At 41.5% G+C, this 16200-nt stretch overlaps 1 long non-coding RNA gene across 1 annotated transcript; it reads left to right on the forward strand.

The window, feature by feature from the left end:
* Positions 1 to 6765: 6765 nt before the first annotated feature.
* On the forward strand, positions 6766 to 11459 carry LOC138740242 (uncharacterized). The gene is made up of 4 exons (XR_011342761.1): positions 6766 to 6810; positions 7245 to 7356; positions 9074 to 9175; positions 10338 to 11459. It is a non-coding gene; the product is annotated as an uncharacterized lncRNA (long non-coding RNA).
* Positions 11460 to 16200: the final 4741 nt, after the last annotated feature.

Consider the following 16200-nt stretch of genomic DNA (forward strand, 5'->3'; position numbering starts at 1 on the left):
ATGATCATGACTGATCAGTACCCAGTTCCTGCCTTTTCCCCATACCTCTTGATCCCCTTAGCCACAAGGGCCAAATCTAACCTACTCTTGCATATTGACAAGGAACCGGCCTCAAGTACTTCTTGTCGCAAAGAATTTCACAGATCTACCACCCTCTTGAGAGAAGAAATTTTTCATCTCAGTCCTAAAAAACTTTCCCCTTATCCTTAAACTGTCACCCCTGGTTCTGGTTTTTCCCAACATTGGAAACAACCTACCTGAATCTAGTCGGTCTAATCCCTCAATCTTCTAAATTCCAGAGAATACAAGCCTAGTCTATCCAACCTTTCTTTATATCCAAGTCCTTCCATCCCTGGTATCATTCTAGTGAATCTTCTCTGCACCCCCCTCCATAGCGAGGATGTCCTTCCTCAGATAAAGAGGCCAAAACTGCACGCAGTACTCCAGTTGTGGTCTCACCAAGGCCCTGTACAGCTGTAGCAGGATCTCTGTACTCAAATCCTCTTGCTATGAATGCCAACATAGCATTTGCCTTCATCACCGCCTGCTGCACCTGCTCGCCCACTTTCAATGACTGATGCGCAGCAACACCCAAGTCTCTCTGCATCTCCCCTTTTCCTAAACAGATACCATTTAGATAATAGTCCTCTTTCCTGATCTTACCTCCAAAGTAGATAACCTCACATTTATCCACATTATATTGCATCTGCCACATCTTGGCCCACTTGCCTAACTTGCCCAAATCACTCTGCACCCTCTTAGCATCCTCAACACAGCCAACCCCTCTACCCAACTTCATGTCGTCTGTAAATTTTGAGATATTACTATCTATTCCCACATCTAAGTCATTGATATATATTGTAAACAACTGTGACCCCCAGCATGGAGCCCTGCGGTACCCCATTCGTCACCAGCTGCCATTCTGAAAATAACCCATTTATACCTACTCTTTGCTTCCTGTCCATCAACCAATTCTCTATCCACCTTAATACCGTACCTCCTATTACATGCTTTTTAGGTTTGTACGCTAGTATTCTGTGCGAAACCTTATCAAATGCCTTACTAAAGTCCAGATATCCCACATCCACTGATTCCCCCTATCCACTCTACTGGTTACATCCTCAAAAATCCATTAGGTTCGTCAGACACGATTTTCCCTTCACAAACCATCTGACTCTGTCCAATGATACCACTACTCACCAAATGTACTGCGATCGCATCTTTAATAATTGATTCTAGCACCTTCCCTATGACTGATGTCAGGCTAACTGGTCTGTAGTTCCTCGATTTCTCTCTCTCTCCCTTCTTAAAGAGTGGGGTTACGTTGGCCTCCCTCTAATCCTCAGGAACTAATCCAATATCTAAGGAGGTTTGAAAAATTAACACTGCTGCATCCACTACTTCCTGGGCTACTTCCTTCAGCACTCTTGGATGCAGACCATACGGCCCTCGGGATTTATCCACCGTTAATCCCTGCAATTTAACTAATACAACCTCTCGACTTACAATTATTTCCTTTATACCCTCCCTCACATTAGATTCCCGATCCTCAACAATTTCCTGAAGATTAGTTATGTTCTCTTTGGTGAAGACAGAACTAAAGTAGCCATTCAGACAGTCTGCCATGCCTTTGTTCCCCATGATTAACTCACCCGTTTCTGTCCACAACGGACCAACATTTGTCTTAACCATTTGTCTTAAGGCATCTCTAAAAACTCTTACAATCATTTTTTATGTTCCCTGCCAGCTTCCTCTCATAATCTCTTTTACCTTTCCTAATTAATCCTTTTGTCCTCTTCTGCAGAACTCTGAATTTCTCCCAATCATCAGGAATATTATATTTTTTGGATAATATACATGCTGCTTCTTTGGATTTGATACTCTCTCTGATTTCCCTTGTTAGCCACGGATGCGCTACCCTCCTTGATTTATTATTTTTACAAACTGGGATGTACATCTGTTGTACTTGCTCCAAACGATTGCAATTGCATTTCTGCCATTAGTCCTTTACGTACCATTTGCCAATCTATTTTAGCCAATTCACATCTCATACCATAAATCAACTCGGTCACATTCCATTCTAATGAAGAATTCCACCATATTGTGGTCACTCTTGCCCAAGGGGTTCTTCACTACAAGATTGTTAATTAACCTTCTCCATTACTCAGTACCCAGTCTAGAATAGCTTGTTCCCTCATCAGTTCCTCAACTTGCTGATTTAGAAAACAATCCCGCATGCATTCTAACAAATCCTCTTCCTCCCTACCCTTACCAATTTGGATCACCCAATCTACATGTAGATTAAAGTCAGCCATTATACCTGCAGTCCCTTTGTTGCACTCATTTCCAATTTCCTGTTTAATGCCCTCCTTAAACCTCACTGCTACTGTTAGGTAGCCTGTACACAATACCCACTAGCTTCTTCTGCCCCTTCAAGTTTCGCAGCTCTACCAACATCGATCATCTCCAAGCTAATGTCCTTCCTTTCTATCGCGTTCACATCTTCCCTAACCAACAATGCTATTCCACCTCCTTCTTCATTCTGTCTATCCCTCCTGAATGTTGAGTAACCCTGAATGTTGAGCTCCCAGTCACAGTCTCCCTGAAGCCTTGTCTCTGGGTTCCCAACTATATCATAGTCCCTAATAGCTATCTCCACATTCAATTCATCACTTTATTACGAATGCTCCTTGCATTGAGACACACGGCCTTCAGACTTACTTTAGCCACATTCTTATCCCTTTTACCATTATGTAAATAAGTATCTCTTTTTTACTTTCGCCCCAGTCTTACCTGCCTGTCACTATTGCTTTTCACCTTTTGCCTCTGTCTTCTTTTTACACCCCTCTGACTCTCTGGACTTGTCCCCATCCCCCGCCACATTAATTTAAACCTTCCCCAACAGAGCTAGCAAACAAACCCCCAAGGACATTGGTCTCAGCCCTGCCCAGATGCAGACCATCCTGTTTGTACCAGTCCCATCTGCCCCAGAACCATTGCAATGTTCCAAGAATCTAAAGCCTTCCCTCCAAAACCACTGTTCATGCTACATATTCATTCTAGCTATCCTGTTATTCTTACTCTGACGAGCTCATGGCACCAGCAACAATCCAGAGATTATTACCTTTGAGGTCCTAATCCTTAATTTATTTCCTAACTCCCTAAATTTATCTCGCAGGACGTCATCCCTTTTTTTTCTCCAAAATCGTTGGTACCAATATGGACCACGACAGCTGACTGTTCACCGTTCACTTCCAGAATGTCCTCTAGCCGCTCCGAGACATCCCTGACTCTTGCACCTGGGAGGCAAAATACCAACCGGGAGTCCCATTTGTGGCCACAGAAACTCCTGTCTATTCCCCTTACAATGGAATCCCCTATTACTCTTTTTCCTGCCCTCTTTCTACTGCTGCCTTCTCCTGGTGGGTCATCTCTCCCAATAATATCCAAAGCGGCATATCTGTTCTGCAGGGAGATGATCGCAGAAGACTCCTGCACTACCTTCCAGGGAGATGACCGCAGGGGACCCCCGCACTACCTTCCAGGGAGATGACCGCAGGGGTCTCCTGCACTACCTTCCAGGGAGATGATCACAGGGGACTATTGCAGTACCTCCAAGTACTTTTCTTGCTGCTGATCACCCAGTCCCAATCCATCTCCACCTTCGGAAACTGCAGTGTGACCAACTCACTAAAGGTGCTATCCACTGGCATCTCAGCATCCCAGATGCTCCAAAGTGAGTCCATACACAGCTCCAGTGCCAGCATACGGTCGGAGCTGCAGCTAGACACACTTCCTGCACACATAGTTCCCAGGGACATTGACAGTATTCCTGAGCTCCCACATAGCACAAGAAGAGAAGGACACAGGTCTGCGCTCACCTGCTATGCCTGAATCAAGCCCTTTGTGTCTAAATAAAATAAATGAAAAACATACCCCATTATTATTTTTACCTGTGCCAAAGCCTCTCAGGTCAAAGCCTCAGGTATCCCATTCCTCGGTGGCCACTCCCAAACTTGTCCCTACTTTTACGTGCTGCTCATCTTTGAAAAACAACTACTCTGTAGCCCAAGACAATTTACTCAATTTCCCTCACCTGCACTATCTAATCACTGCCTGAGCCTTCCCCCTCCTGATTTACAAGTGCCTTAAAAAAATACTTCCTACCTTTCCACCTCTTTTCTCCTCTCCCGACTTTTACCAGTTGCATGGTTGCCCAAATGGAGAGCATCGAAAACGTGACGCCTCCAAGTGGCTGGAACGATAGGGCGGGGTTAGCCAGTAGACACATCACAGAGGAGCTTGCTGCCTGTTGGGCCGATGGGGATGTCCTCAAGTTGCAGGCCTGATATTGCGGTGCAGTCGGCCAGCATTTCTTCGTCCAGCTGCTGTGCCTCAGCCTGCACCGTGTAGTCCAACCCTGGGGACAGGGAATGAACTGAGTGGATGGAGGTGCGAAACAGTGCATCGGCCACAACGTTGTTTTTCCTGGAGATGTTTGATGGTGGTGGAATACTCCCGAGATGTATGACACGTGGCGTTGCTGCCATGCTGACCATAGATACAACACTTTGGCGAATGCGAAGGTGAGAGGATTGCGGTCCATGAAGACTGTGAACTCCCGCCCCTCCAAGAAAGTGCCAGATGGCGAGGGAGAGGGCAAAAGTTCCCTGTCGAAGGTGCTGTATTTCAGCTCTGCGGGATTGTAGGTACAAGCTGAAGAATGCGAGTGGTTTCTACTGACCCTCAATTAGTTGTTCCAGCAGGCTGCCGACTGCTGAGGTGGAAATATCAACTGTGAAGGCTGTGGGCTCCTTGCCGGTCGATGTGATGCCCAAAGAAATCAATTGCTGACAGCCCAAGCTGGCACTTCACGGGGTTGATGGCCAGGCTGTATTCACTCAGGCAGTAGCAGAGTTGGTGCAGATGCATCAAATGCTCCTGTTGCAAGCAGCTATTGATCAGGATACTATCTAAGTAGATGAAGATAAAATCCAAGCCATGCCACTCTGAGTCCATGTGCCACTGGAACGTCTGTGCCACATTTTTGAGTCTAAAAGGCATCAACAGGAACAAATAGACCAAATGGAGTGATGGGACATCGCTGGGGTGGATGGGAATCTGATAGTACCTGCACACCTGATTGACCTTGGAGAAGATGCATAACCCATGAAAATTGGCCATATAGTCTTGAATGTGGGGCACTGGGTAGCAATCGGCCGTGGTGGCATCATTGAGCCTCCTGTCATCGCCACATGGCTTTCATTCTCCAGCCGACTTGGGCACCATGTGCAGTGGAGAGACCCACAGGCTGTCCCTAACTCCTCCATTTTCCTGAACTCCTCCTTGGCGAGGTGGAGTTTGTTGGGTGTATCCTGCATGCCTGGGTGTGTAGTGATGGTCCTTGAGTGGGAATGTGGTACTGTACACCATGCTTAGGGACGTCTGTGGAGAACTGTGACATAATAATGGTTGGGAACTCTGGCAAATTCATTGCCTGACAAAGTAGTCACAGAGTCCAGGTGTGGGGCCGGTAACTTGGATTCACTGAGCGAGAAGGTCTGGAAGGTCTTGGCACTTACCAGGCGTTGTCCCTTGAGGTCAACTAGGAGGCAGTGCACCCGGAGGAAATCTGCACCCAGTAAAGGCTGCGACACTGCTGCTAGCATAAACGACCAGGTGAAACAGCTGGAACTGAACTGTAGTGGGATGGTTCACGTGCCGTATGTGCGAATACTGCTGTTGTTGGCAGCTGTGAGCACCAATCTTGACTTATCGATGCAGGTGTTGTGGCTTGAGGGGGGCAAGACGCTAACCTCCTCCCTTGTGTGTACAGCAACTTTCGCCCGGAGTATCAGTCTCATAAGTAAAGGAGGCCATCATAGCCATTATCAATATCCGGCCCTAGTGTTTCCCAGAAAAGAACAGGGTCGGCGGTAAAGGTGGGGTCTTGAGCCCCACTTTTGGTGGTAAAAATACCAACGGTCCGAACTGGGGTCACTCCCTACTGCAGGCATCACTGACTTCATTGGTGGGGTGGGGAAGGCCCGGGTCTTAGGACGTGATGCAGCTACTTAGTCGGTGGAGGCCTCACCATGCTGCTTAGTGCGCCATAGGATATCTGCGCGGAATTGCTACCCTGCGTGGGCGACTGAAATCATCATCAGCGACGAGGAGGCAGATATCTTCTGGCATCTGCTTGAGAAAGACTTGTTCAAACAGTAAACATGGCTTATGGCTGTCTGCTAGTACCAGCATCTTGTTCATTAAGGCCAATGGCATGCAGTCACCTAGGCCATCCATGTGGGAGAGGCCAAAAGTATGGATCAGAATCACCTTCATTGTTTCATACCTGTCCACATCTGGTCCTTGGTGAGGGAAGTCGATGATGCGGCCTGCTGTTTCCTGGTCGAGTGAACCAACCACATAGTAGCCCTTTGAGGTGTCCAAGATGATTTGCCTGATCTGGAATTGGGCTTTGGTCTGTTCAAACCTGACCTGTGGCTGTGAGGTCCAGAAAGTTGGCAGTTTCAGTGAAACTGCATTCTGTGTGCTTGGGTCAGTTATTGTTGGGTCCAAATGTTGTTTGGACCGTCGGGGTCACCAATGTAGTCACACTAGGCATGCAGTGAGCGAAAGGGAATTGAACCAACTGACTTTAATAGAACACTCGCGTGAGCTTAAATCTCTCAGAACCCGATGATGCTTTATGACTCCCGAGACCTTTATGACATCAGCCGCCAGTCTATAGGCTTGCCCTGCACCCAGAGCTCTCACAGTCAGATCTGCCGCGGGCTTGCCCACGACTTGGTGAGCCAGTTCACCTGTTGCGTGCCGCCACAATATTCCAAAAAATAAGAAAATGTTGTCAGGACTTTGATATTAGCATGTAAATAAATGTTTTCATTAATGTAGCCTTTGCTGGAATTTCAAGAGGTATTTTTTTATCAATATTGATCTGTTCAAGGCAAAACAGAATTGCCTTACTGAACAATTACAGTTTAATGTGAGAACTCCAATGCACAAATATTCATGTAACATATTTACAACATCAGTCAACGTCATAACGGAGGCCATCATCCTGGTCACAACCTCTTGCAACCTTCAGGCCTGAACACCAACACCATTTTTTCAATGACTACCACGCTCTTTAACCTCCCCTTGTTACACTAATAAGGAGCAGCCCAAACATCACATTGGGAATGTTTTTAATACTGTAATCCACTTTTTTTTCCCTTGTACAGGTACACAGTCCTTTATCTAGACATCTAAAATCCAGAAAGCTCCAAAATCCGGAAACTGGGGAGAGAGACGGCAGCGCGCATCGGGCGGACAAGGTGCGGGGAGACTGACAGCGTGAGTCGGGCAGGCGAGGCGGGGGGACACCAGCAGTGCGAGTCAAGCAGTCGAGGGGCAGGAGAGCGGCAACGCAAGTTGGGCGGACAAAGGGGAGAGACCGGCAGCACGAGTCTGGCAGTTGAGGGGGGAAAGACCGCCAGTGCGAGTCAGGTGGGCGAGGGGGGGGAGACTGGCAGTGCGAGTTGGGTGGTTGGGGTGGGTGAGAGACCGGCAGCGCAAGTTGGGCGGGTGAGGGGGAGGGAGAGACCGGCAGCGTGAATCGGGTGGGCGGGGGGGGGGGAGATGGCAGTGCGATTGGAAGGGGTGGGGGTGGATATGGCAGCACAATTCAGGTGGGTTTAAATCAGGCTTTCCAAAATCCAGAAAAATCCAAAATTCGGAACACACTGTCCCCCAAGGGTTCCGGATAAAGGATATGATAAATGTTTATTATCTATTTTTTGTACTTAATACCGTATCTCCTCTTAATTTAATGCATTTAAAGAGATATTAGCAATCTGGTAAAGAGAAAGCGGGAGGTGTATAGCAAGTACAGGCAACAAGGAGCAAATGAGGTACTAGAAGAGCATAGAAAATGTAAGAAAATACTCAAGAAGGAAATCGGGAAGGCAAAAAGAAGACACGAGGTTGCTTTGGAAGATAATGTGAAGGTAAACCTGAAGAGTTTCTGCAAGTATGTTAAAAGTAAAAGGATAGTAAGGGACAAAATTGGTCCCCTAGAAGATCAGAGTGGTCGTCTATGTGTGGAGTCTCACGAGATGTGGGAGATCTTGAACAGTTTTATTGCATCAGGGCCATGGCATAGTGTATAAGGAAGGAAGGGAAACAAGCAGTAGTGGCATTGAACATGGAAGATTAAAGAGGAGGAGGTGTTTTCTGCCTTAGAGTGAATAAAGGTAGATAAATCACAAGGGCCTGACATGATATTCCCTCGGACCGTGAGGGAAACGAGTGTAGAAATTGCAGGGGCCATGCAGAAACATTTTAAATGTCCTCAGCCAGAGGATTAGAGGGTAGCTCATGTTGTTCCATTGTTTAAAAAAAGCTCCAAAAGTAAACCAGGAAATTACAGGCCAGTGAGCCTGACGTCTGTAGTAGGTAAATTATTGGAGGGTGTTCTGAGAGATTGGGCATACAAGTATTTGGATTGCCAAGGGCTGTCTAAGGATAGTCAGCATGGCTTTGTGGTAACAAATCTTAAAGAGTTTTTCGAGGAAGTAACCAAGAAAGTAAATGAAGGAAAGGCTGTAGAAGTTGTCTACATCAACTTTAGTAAAGCTTTGACATGGACTCACATGGGAGGTTATTTCATAAGTTTCAGCCATGAGGTATCCATGGAGAGGTTATAAAATGGATTCGAAATTAGCTGAAGGGGAGGAGACAGAGAGTGGTAGTGGATGATTGCTTCTTAGACTGGAGACCCGTGACTAGTAGTGTGCCTCAGGGATCAGTGCTGGGACCATTGTTGTTTGCTGTCTATATCAATGATCTGGGTGATAATGTGGTAAATTGGATCAGCGGGGGCGGGGCAGGGAGGGGCGTGGCATGATGGCGTTGGTGGGAGACGTGGGAAGACACCTCTCTCGACAGAACTACTTAAAACCAGATTTTAAATTTTTTTTTACAAAACAGCTTTAAAATCTTTTTAAACTAGTGTTAACAGCAATTATGAAGAAAACTAAAGTACAGACAGTGTAAAATGTCTTCAAAGCAGGCAGCAAGCACAGAAGAATTAGAGCCTACCTTGGAAATGGAGCCTGGAGAATCAATTCCTCTTTCTCCGAGATCATCGCGTCAAGCTCCAACGAAGATCCAGGTAACACCACCTCACTGGGGAACTGAGAAAGATGGCGCTGGAGTTAGAAAGCGAAAATTACAGCTCCTTGAGCTGCAGGATCAACTGCACATGCAGCGACACAGTCTGCGACTCTGCCCATGGGGGGGGATGGGTGGGGAGGTGAACCCTTGCAGCCCAGTTCTCCTGGTCTGCCAAGGGAAAGGCCTAGACCCCACAGACAGGTCGAGCAAGCACCCACATTGACTGAAAAGGAAGAAGAAGAAAATGTCGGGATACCTACCAGTAACAGAGGAGAAGGGTACAATGCTGTACCAGGGTAGGCCCTCATGTGATTGAAGGTAAAGTTGGGCCTTCTGCAATTCCTTATTATGTGTATGAATCAAGCCAATTGGAAAATTATCTAAACAAATTCAGACTTTATCAACTCAAATGAGCCAGCGTTTTATGTCTATTAAAGATCAATTTGAAACAGGGTTTAGTAGTATAAAAGAAGAAATGCATACTATTAAGACTGATGTTTCAAAATGTGTGAAGTTGGTGGACAAAGTGATGATTAAATTTCAGAACATTTAATATTTTCAAGGCTATCATGATTATGTAGAGCAATGTAAAAATACGGTTGTCAAGCTTGAAGACTCTTGTCTAGCTTGGGAAGTTCAGAGCAATGACTTGTTGAAAAAAATTGAAGTTTTGGAAAATCAAAGCCACAGAAATAATGTGAAGATTGTGGGTTTGCCAGAAGATTTTGAAGGCTCAGATCCGGTACAGTTTTTTCAGAAATGGATTCCTGAAGTTTTGGGAAAGAAATATTTCCCAAATCATTTGGAGTTGGCTAGAGGTCATCGAGTTAATAGCAAGAAATCTTTTGCCGGTCAACTGCCACTCTCTATTTTGATTAAGTGTCTACGTTATCAAGATAAAGAAATGATTTGAGAGAAGCAGTACAGAATGCGAGAAAGCATCAGACCCCTTTGTTGGACAGGAATAATAGAGTATTTTTTAATGTAGATCTGAGTCAAACCATTATTAAACGTTGCAAGGAATTTAACTCCACCAAAGCTGTCTCATGGAAAAAGGGATATAAATTTGCTTTCAGATATCCTGCTACACTCAAGGTTTTTTATGGAGAATTTAAATCGCAATTTTTTACTGATGAAGTTGATGCTCTTTTATTTGCTAGTTCATCGCCTGATAATAACTAGGAGAGTCAAGCTCAATCTTCTCAATGAATGAAGTCGGCTCAAGAAAAGAGAAAAAATGGTTCACAGAAGGTGGAAGGTCATGAACTGACTGAAATTGATATTGATGATAATCAAGTTAATAGAGACTTGGAGTCAGCTTACCATACTTGAAATACTTTTGATTACTGTTGGTTTATTTTTGATTGTTCTGTTCGGGGTAGGTGGTTTTGCTTATTTTTCCTTCTGAAGTCATTGGCCACATAGTGGCGTTGGTCGCTTCCTGTAAAATAGAAGGAGGTGGTACCGCTTAAGCAGTGTTTTTTTTTCTTTCTTTTCTATTTTTTTTCTTTCTTTTCTATTTAGGATCTGTACTTTATTTTGAAGAGTAGCCATGGATCGGAGTCCCACCATTGCGGGAGGATTTTTGATGTTTACAGTATTAAATATATTAATGTCTAATTTGAATTTTGCAACATTTAATGTTAATGGGCTCAACAATCAAATTAAGAGAAAGAGAGTTTTGGCTTATATGAAGAAAATGAAAGTAGATATTGCTTTTCTCCAAGAGACTCATTTGACTGAGAAGGAACATCAGAAGTTAAAAAGAGATTGGGTTGGCCAGGTTATAGCTTCTTCTTTCAATTTGAAAGTGAGAAGTGTTGCTATTTTGGTTAATAAGAAGTTGATTTTTAAGTTCGAATCAGTTATTAGTGATTCAGCTGGTAGATTTTCTTATTGTAAACTGTCAAATTTATTTGGAATTTTGGACTCTTATGAATATTGATGTTGATGAGAAATTTATTCAAGATTCATTTTGTAATTTGCCACAAGTATATGAAAATTTTAATCGTTGTTTGGATCCATTATTAGATAAATCTCCGAAGACGGTGACCAAAACTAAAATGGCAAAATGAATTTTATCATTAATGAAAGAAATGAATTTTAGTTGATATTTGGAGAAGATTAAATCCTAAGGAGATGGATCATTCATTTTATTCTTTTCAATATGATTCTTATTCAAGAATAGATTTTTTTTATTATCAGCTCAATTGCAAGGTCATATAGAATATGCTGAATATAAGGGCTGAATATATTGTCAGATCATTCTCTTTTGATAATATGTATAGGTTCTGAAAAAATAGATACTACTTATTCTTCAGTGTAAGAAATGTTGAATTTTGTAATTTTATGAGATCAAATACAGCAGTATTTGAAAATAAATACAGATTTGGTTGATAGTAAATTTATTTCATGGGATAAAGATCTATTAAAAACTGAATCTTATCGACCTATTTCCTTATTAAATGTTGATTATAAAATTGTAGCTAAGGTTTTAGCAAATAGGTTGGTAAATTATTTACCAAGTTTAATTCATTTGGATGAGGCTGGATTTATTAAAAACTGTTATTCTGCAGATAATATTGCAAAATTAATTAGTTTGATTAATATTTCTCAGAAGAAATCCAACTTATCAATGGTCTTATCATTAGATGTTGAAAAGGCATTTGATACGTTAGAATGGGGTTTTTTATTTAAATTATTGGAAAATTTGAGGTTTGGACCAATCTTTATTAGTTGGATTAAATCTTTATATATAAACCCTTCTGCCAGAGTGGTGACAAATGGCCAAGTATCATTGCCTTTTTTATTAAAGGGATCTACTAGACAAGGATGCCCTTTGTTGCCAGCACTGTTTGTATTAGCTATTGAACCTTTAGCACAATTGATGAGAGGATGATAATATTAAGGGCATTAGAGTTAATTCTGAAGAATTTAAGATTAATTTATTTGCTGATGATGTTTTGATTTATTGAACACAACCACAAGAATCATTAATGTTATATTAAAGATTGAAACAATATGGACAAATATCAGGTTATAATATTAATTGGGATAAAAGTGAGATTTTTCCATTAGTTGCTGGCGTAAAAATGTAAGAAATATAATTAAATTTTTAAAAAATGTAATTACTCAATGTAAGAAAATTGCTCAATTTTAATGGTCAGATCAAATTTTAGGTATTAAAATTGATAATAATTTAGATCATTTATATAAATTAAATTATTTACCTTTATTTTATAAAATTAAAGATGACTTAAATAGCTGGAAAGACTTACCTATAACATTAATAGGTAGGGTTCATTTTATTAAGAATTCAGTATATTTTTCAATCTATTCCTTGTAAAGTTCCTCAAAATTTTTTAAAGATTTGAATTCTATAATTAGGAAGTTTTTGTGAAAAGGTAAAATGGTTAGGGTTTCTTTACAAAAATTAACTTAGAAATATGAATTGGAGGTTTATTTGGAGCCCAATTGAGGTTTATTAATAGAATGGTTGATTTGGATAATCCGTCAATATTGAGTTAACTAATATTGACGAGAAAAATATGGCACAATTTATTTATAAATGGAATACTAAGTTATTAATTGTTAAAAATTATCCACCTATTTTGAGGCATTTAATTGAATTATGGAATAGGATAAATGCTGAGATAGGTACAGAGGGGAAATTTTCAGGTAAAACACCTTTATATCAGAATAAACTTTTTCCTTTTACTCTTAATAATCAGTTTTTGAAAATATGGAATCAGAAAGGAATTAAAACAGTACAAGATTGTTATGAAGCTGGTTATTTTATTTCTTTTCAAAGAATGAAAGAAAAATATGAAATTCCAAATAATAACTTTTATTGATATTATCAAGTTAAGGCTTTATTATTGAATAATTTTGGACCAAGACAATCAAATTTTGAAATTTTGCTAATGGAAGGTGGTAAAAAATTATTTCTGAAATGTATAAATTATTACAAAGTAAGATGTTTAAATTAGATATTCATAAATTGAGATTAAAATGGGTAAAAGATTTTGAAATTACAATTGATCAAAATGATTGGAATCCATATGTATGGACTATGACTAAGATTATTAATGTTCGATATAGATAATTTTTTACATCATTTGTATTTAACTCCTCAGAAATTAAAGAAATCTAATTTAATTTCTTCAGATTTATGTTTTAGATGTTTTAAAGAAGTAGGTTCTTTTTTACATTTGACTTGGTTATATAATAAGGTTAAATATTTTTGGATACGACTTAAGGAATTTTTAGTGAAAGTTTTAAAGAATCAATTACCAATGGATCCAACATTATTTTTATTGTAATGTTAAAATGCTGATTTAGACTTTGAGGTTGACAAAGTATCAAATTGCATTTTTAAGGTGGGCAATGGCTGTAGCAAGAAAATGTATAGGTATTACTTGGAAAAATTAGATTTATTTGGGATTGCAGAGATTGCAATTGGAATTGAGGTCATGTATTCCATTGGAAAAAATAACATATAATTTACATGATAATTATCATTTTTTTCTAAAGTGTGGAGCCCTTATTTGGATTATATGGGTTTAAAATGTTGAATTCCCTGGAGCACATCGTGGTGGTGTTGCTTTCATCCATGGTAATTTATTGTGTGTTTTGATGGTTTAAATATCCTGTTTCTTCCTTCTTCCTTTGGGGTTTTTTGGGATTGGGAGGAGGGTGGGTTATGGGGCTTGAGGGGAGGGGGGAACTTCTTTTGTATTGTATATTCAAAATTTTAAATAAAGTATTCAAAAAAATTGGATCAGCAAGTTTGCAGATGACACTAAGAGTGGAAGCATTATGGACAGTGAGGAAGGCTTTCAAAGCTTGCAGAAGGATCTAGACCAACTGAAAAAATGGGCCAGAAAATGGCAAATGGAATTTAATGCAGACAAGTATGAGGTGTGGCATTTTGGAAGGACAAACCAAGGTAGGACGTACATAGTAAATGGTAGGACACTGAACAGTGCAGAGAAACAAAGGGATTTGGGAAAGTGCAATCTCAGATAGACAGGCTTGTAAACAGAGCTTTTGGCATCTTGGCCTTTATAAATCAAATTATTGGGTACAGGAGTTGGGATTTTATGGTGAGATTGAATAAGATGTTGGTGAGGCCAGATTTGGAGTATTGTGTGCAATTCTGGTCACCAAACTACAGGAAGGATATCAATCAGACTGAAAGAGTGCAGAGAAGATTTACTAGGATGTTGCCGGGTCTTCAGGAATTGAGTTACAGGGAAAGATTAAACAGGTTAGGACTTTATTCCTCAGACCATAGAAGAATGAGGGGAGATTTGATAGAAGTTTACAAAATTATGAGGCATATAGACAAAGTAAATGCAAGGAGGCTCTTTCCACTTAGATTAGGAGAGATAAATATGAGAGGACATGGCTTTAGGGTGAAAGGGGAAAGGTTTAGGAGGAACATTAGGGGGAACTTCTTCACTCAGAGAGTGGTGGGAGTGTAGAACGAGCTGCCACCTGACATGGTAAATGCAGGCTGTTACGAGCCCAGAGGACCCCAAAACCCAGCAATAATAGATATTCAGCAAGACAAATGGTTACTTAAACAAAAGTTGCTTTTAATTATCTTTAAACATGAAAACAGAATCACACTTTAACTTATCACTCTTGACTTAACTAACCTAACTTAAATCCCTTCTAATTCTAAGTGCACATGTATGTAATGTGTGTGTAAGTTCAGAAAGGTTATTTGATTCACAATCCAATCTCACTTCTCATTCCTCCAAGTTCACTGGTTACAGGCAATTCTTATTATGTGCACAGAATTTAACATTTATAAAGTACACCAAGCTTTGGTGCTTGAAAGGTAAATGGTTCATATCAGCTTTCAGAGAGAGAAATTTGTTGTTCGCTGGACACCCACAACTGATTCCTTTTCAATCAGCCACTTCAGTGTCTTGCTGAAGAAACTTGCCCCCTCAGGGTTCCAGATAACCTCTTTCTTTCAGGTCACCAGAGAGTTCCTTTTTGTTTCCCTCATTTCAAGTGAAACATTAGACAACCAGTCCTCTCCTCTTGCGTGAACCACAAGGACTTTGACCAGGCTGAACCAAGCACTCACAACTCGTCTTCCAAATGGGGTTTCCATGTTTGCCAGGTTGTCCTGATCCAGTCCCAGTTGCTGCTGGTGACTGTAAAACTGTAGAACTGATCTCGCTCTTTCTCTCTCTCTCTCTCTCTCTCTCTCTCTCTCTCTCGGAGAGAAAACCTGTTTAGCCGCTTTCAGGTGCTTGGACACAGATGCGGCTGGGAGAGTGCTGCTGGGACATTCAGGTGGCCGTGGAGAAGATGTCTTTCTGTCACCTGAATGTGCCAGCTGAAGGAGAGCTGCGTCCGAGCGAACGTTGACTTCTGTGGACTGTGGCTGTAGTCTCACTGCTGCTTTTAGGTGCAACGGGGGATTCTCGGAGCCAGAGATTATACCGAGAGGAGGGTTAGGTAAGTGTTCCTCCTGGCTGGGTTCTCCACTTTCAGGTGGCCACCCGACAGTCGCATTGGAGTACAATAGGCGGCTTTACATTCGGGTATTGTGGCCACCTGAAAGCGGCTTTTGACTCTCTCTGCTTGCAAAGCCACATGACTCTCTTAGAACAGCAAGTTCCACTCCAGACAATCTGTAGCTCCAACAAGCTCTTTCATCTGTTGCCTTTTTGTAAACAACAATCCATTAGTGAAGTCTCTTGGGCATTCTCCAAAGCTTTTGCAAAATCTCTTGGCCCCGACATGTCTAGCATGAGCAGAGCTCCAGTATTTTAAAGATCTGTTTTAAAGTGTTTGTATGTGACCTACACTAACAAATCTGCCCAAATTTATCTCCTAAAAACATATCTATATACAATACAAACACAACATAATCTGTCACAAGGCTCACTCTTACGTTTTACAAATAAATTGGATAGATACATGGATGGGAGAGATCTGGAGAGTTATGGGATGGGTAGAGGTCAATTGGATTAGCAACACAGACAAGAAGGGCCAAGT

This window comes from Narcine bancroftii, chromosome 8, assembly GCF_036971445.1.
Source record: "Narcine bancroftii isolate sNarBan1 chromosome 8, sNarBan1.hap1, whole genome shotgun sequence".
Lineage (NCBI taxonomy): Eukaryota > Metazoa > Chordata > Chondrichthyes > Torpediniformes > Narcinidae > Narcine > Narcine bancroftii.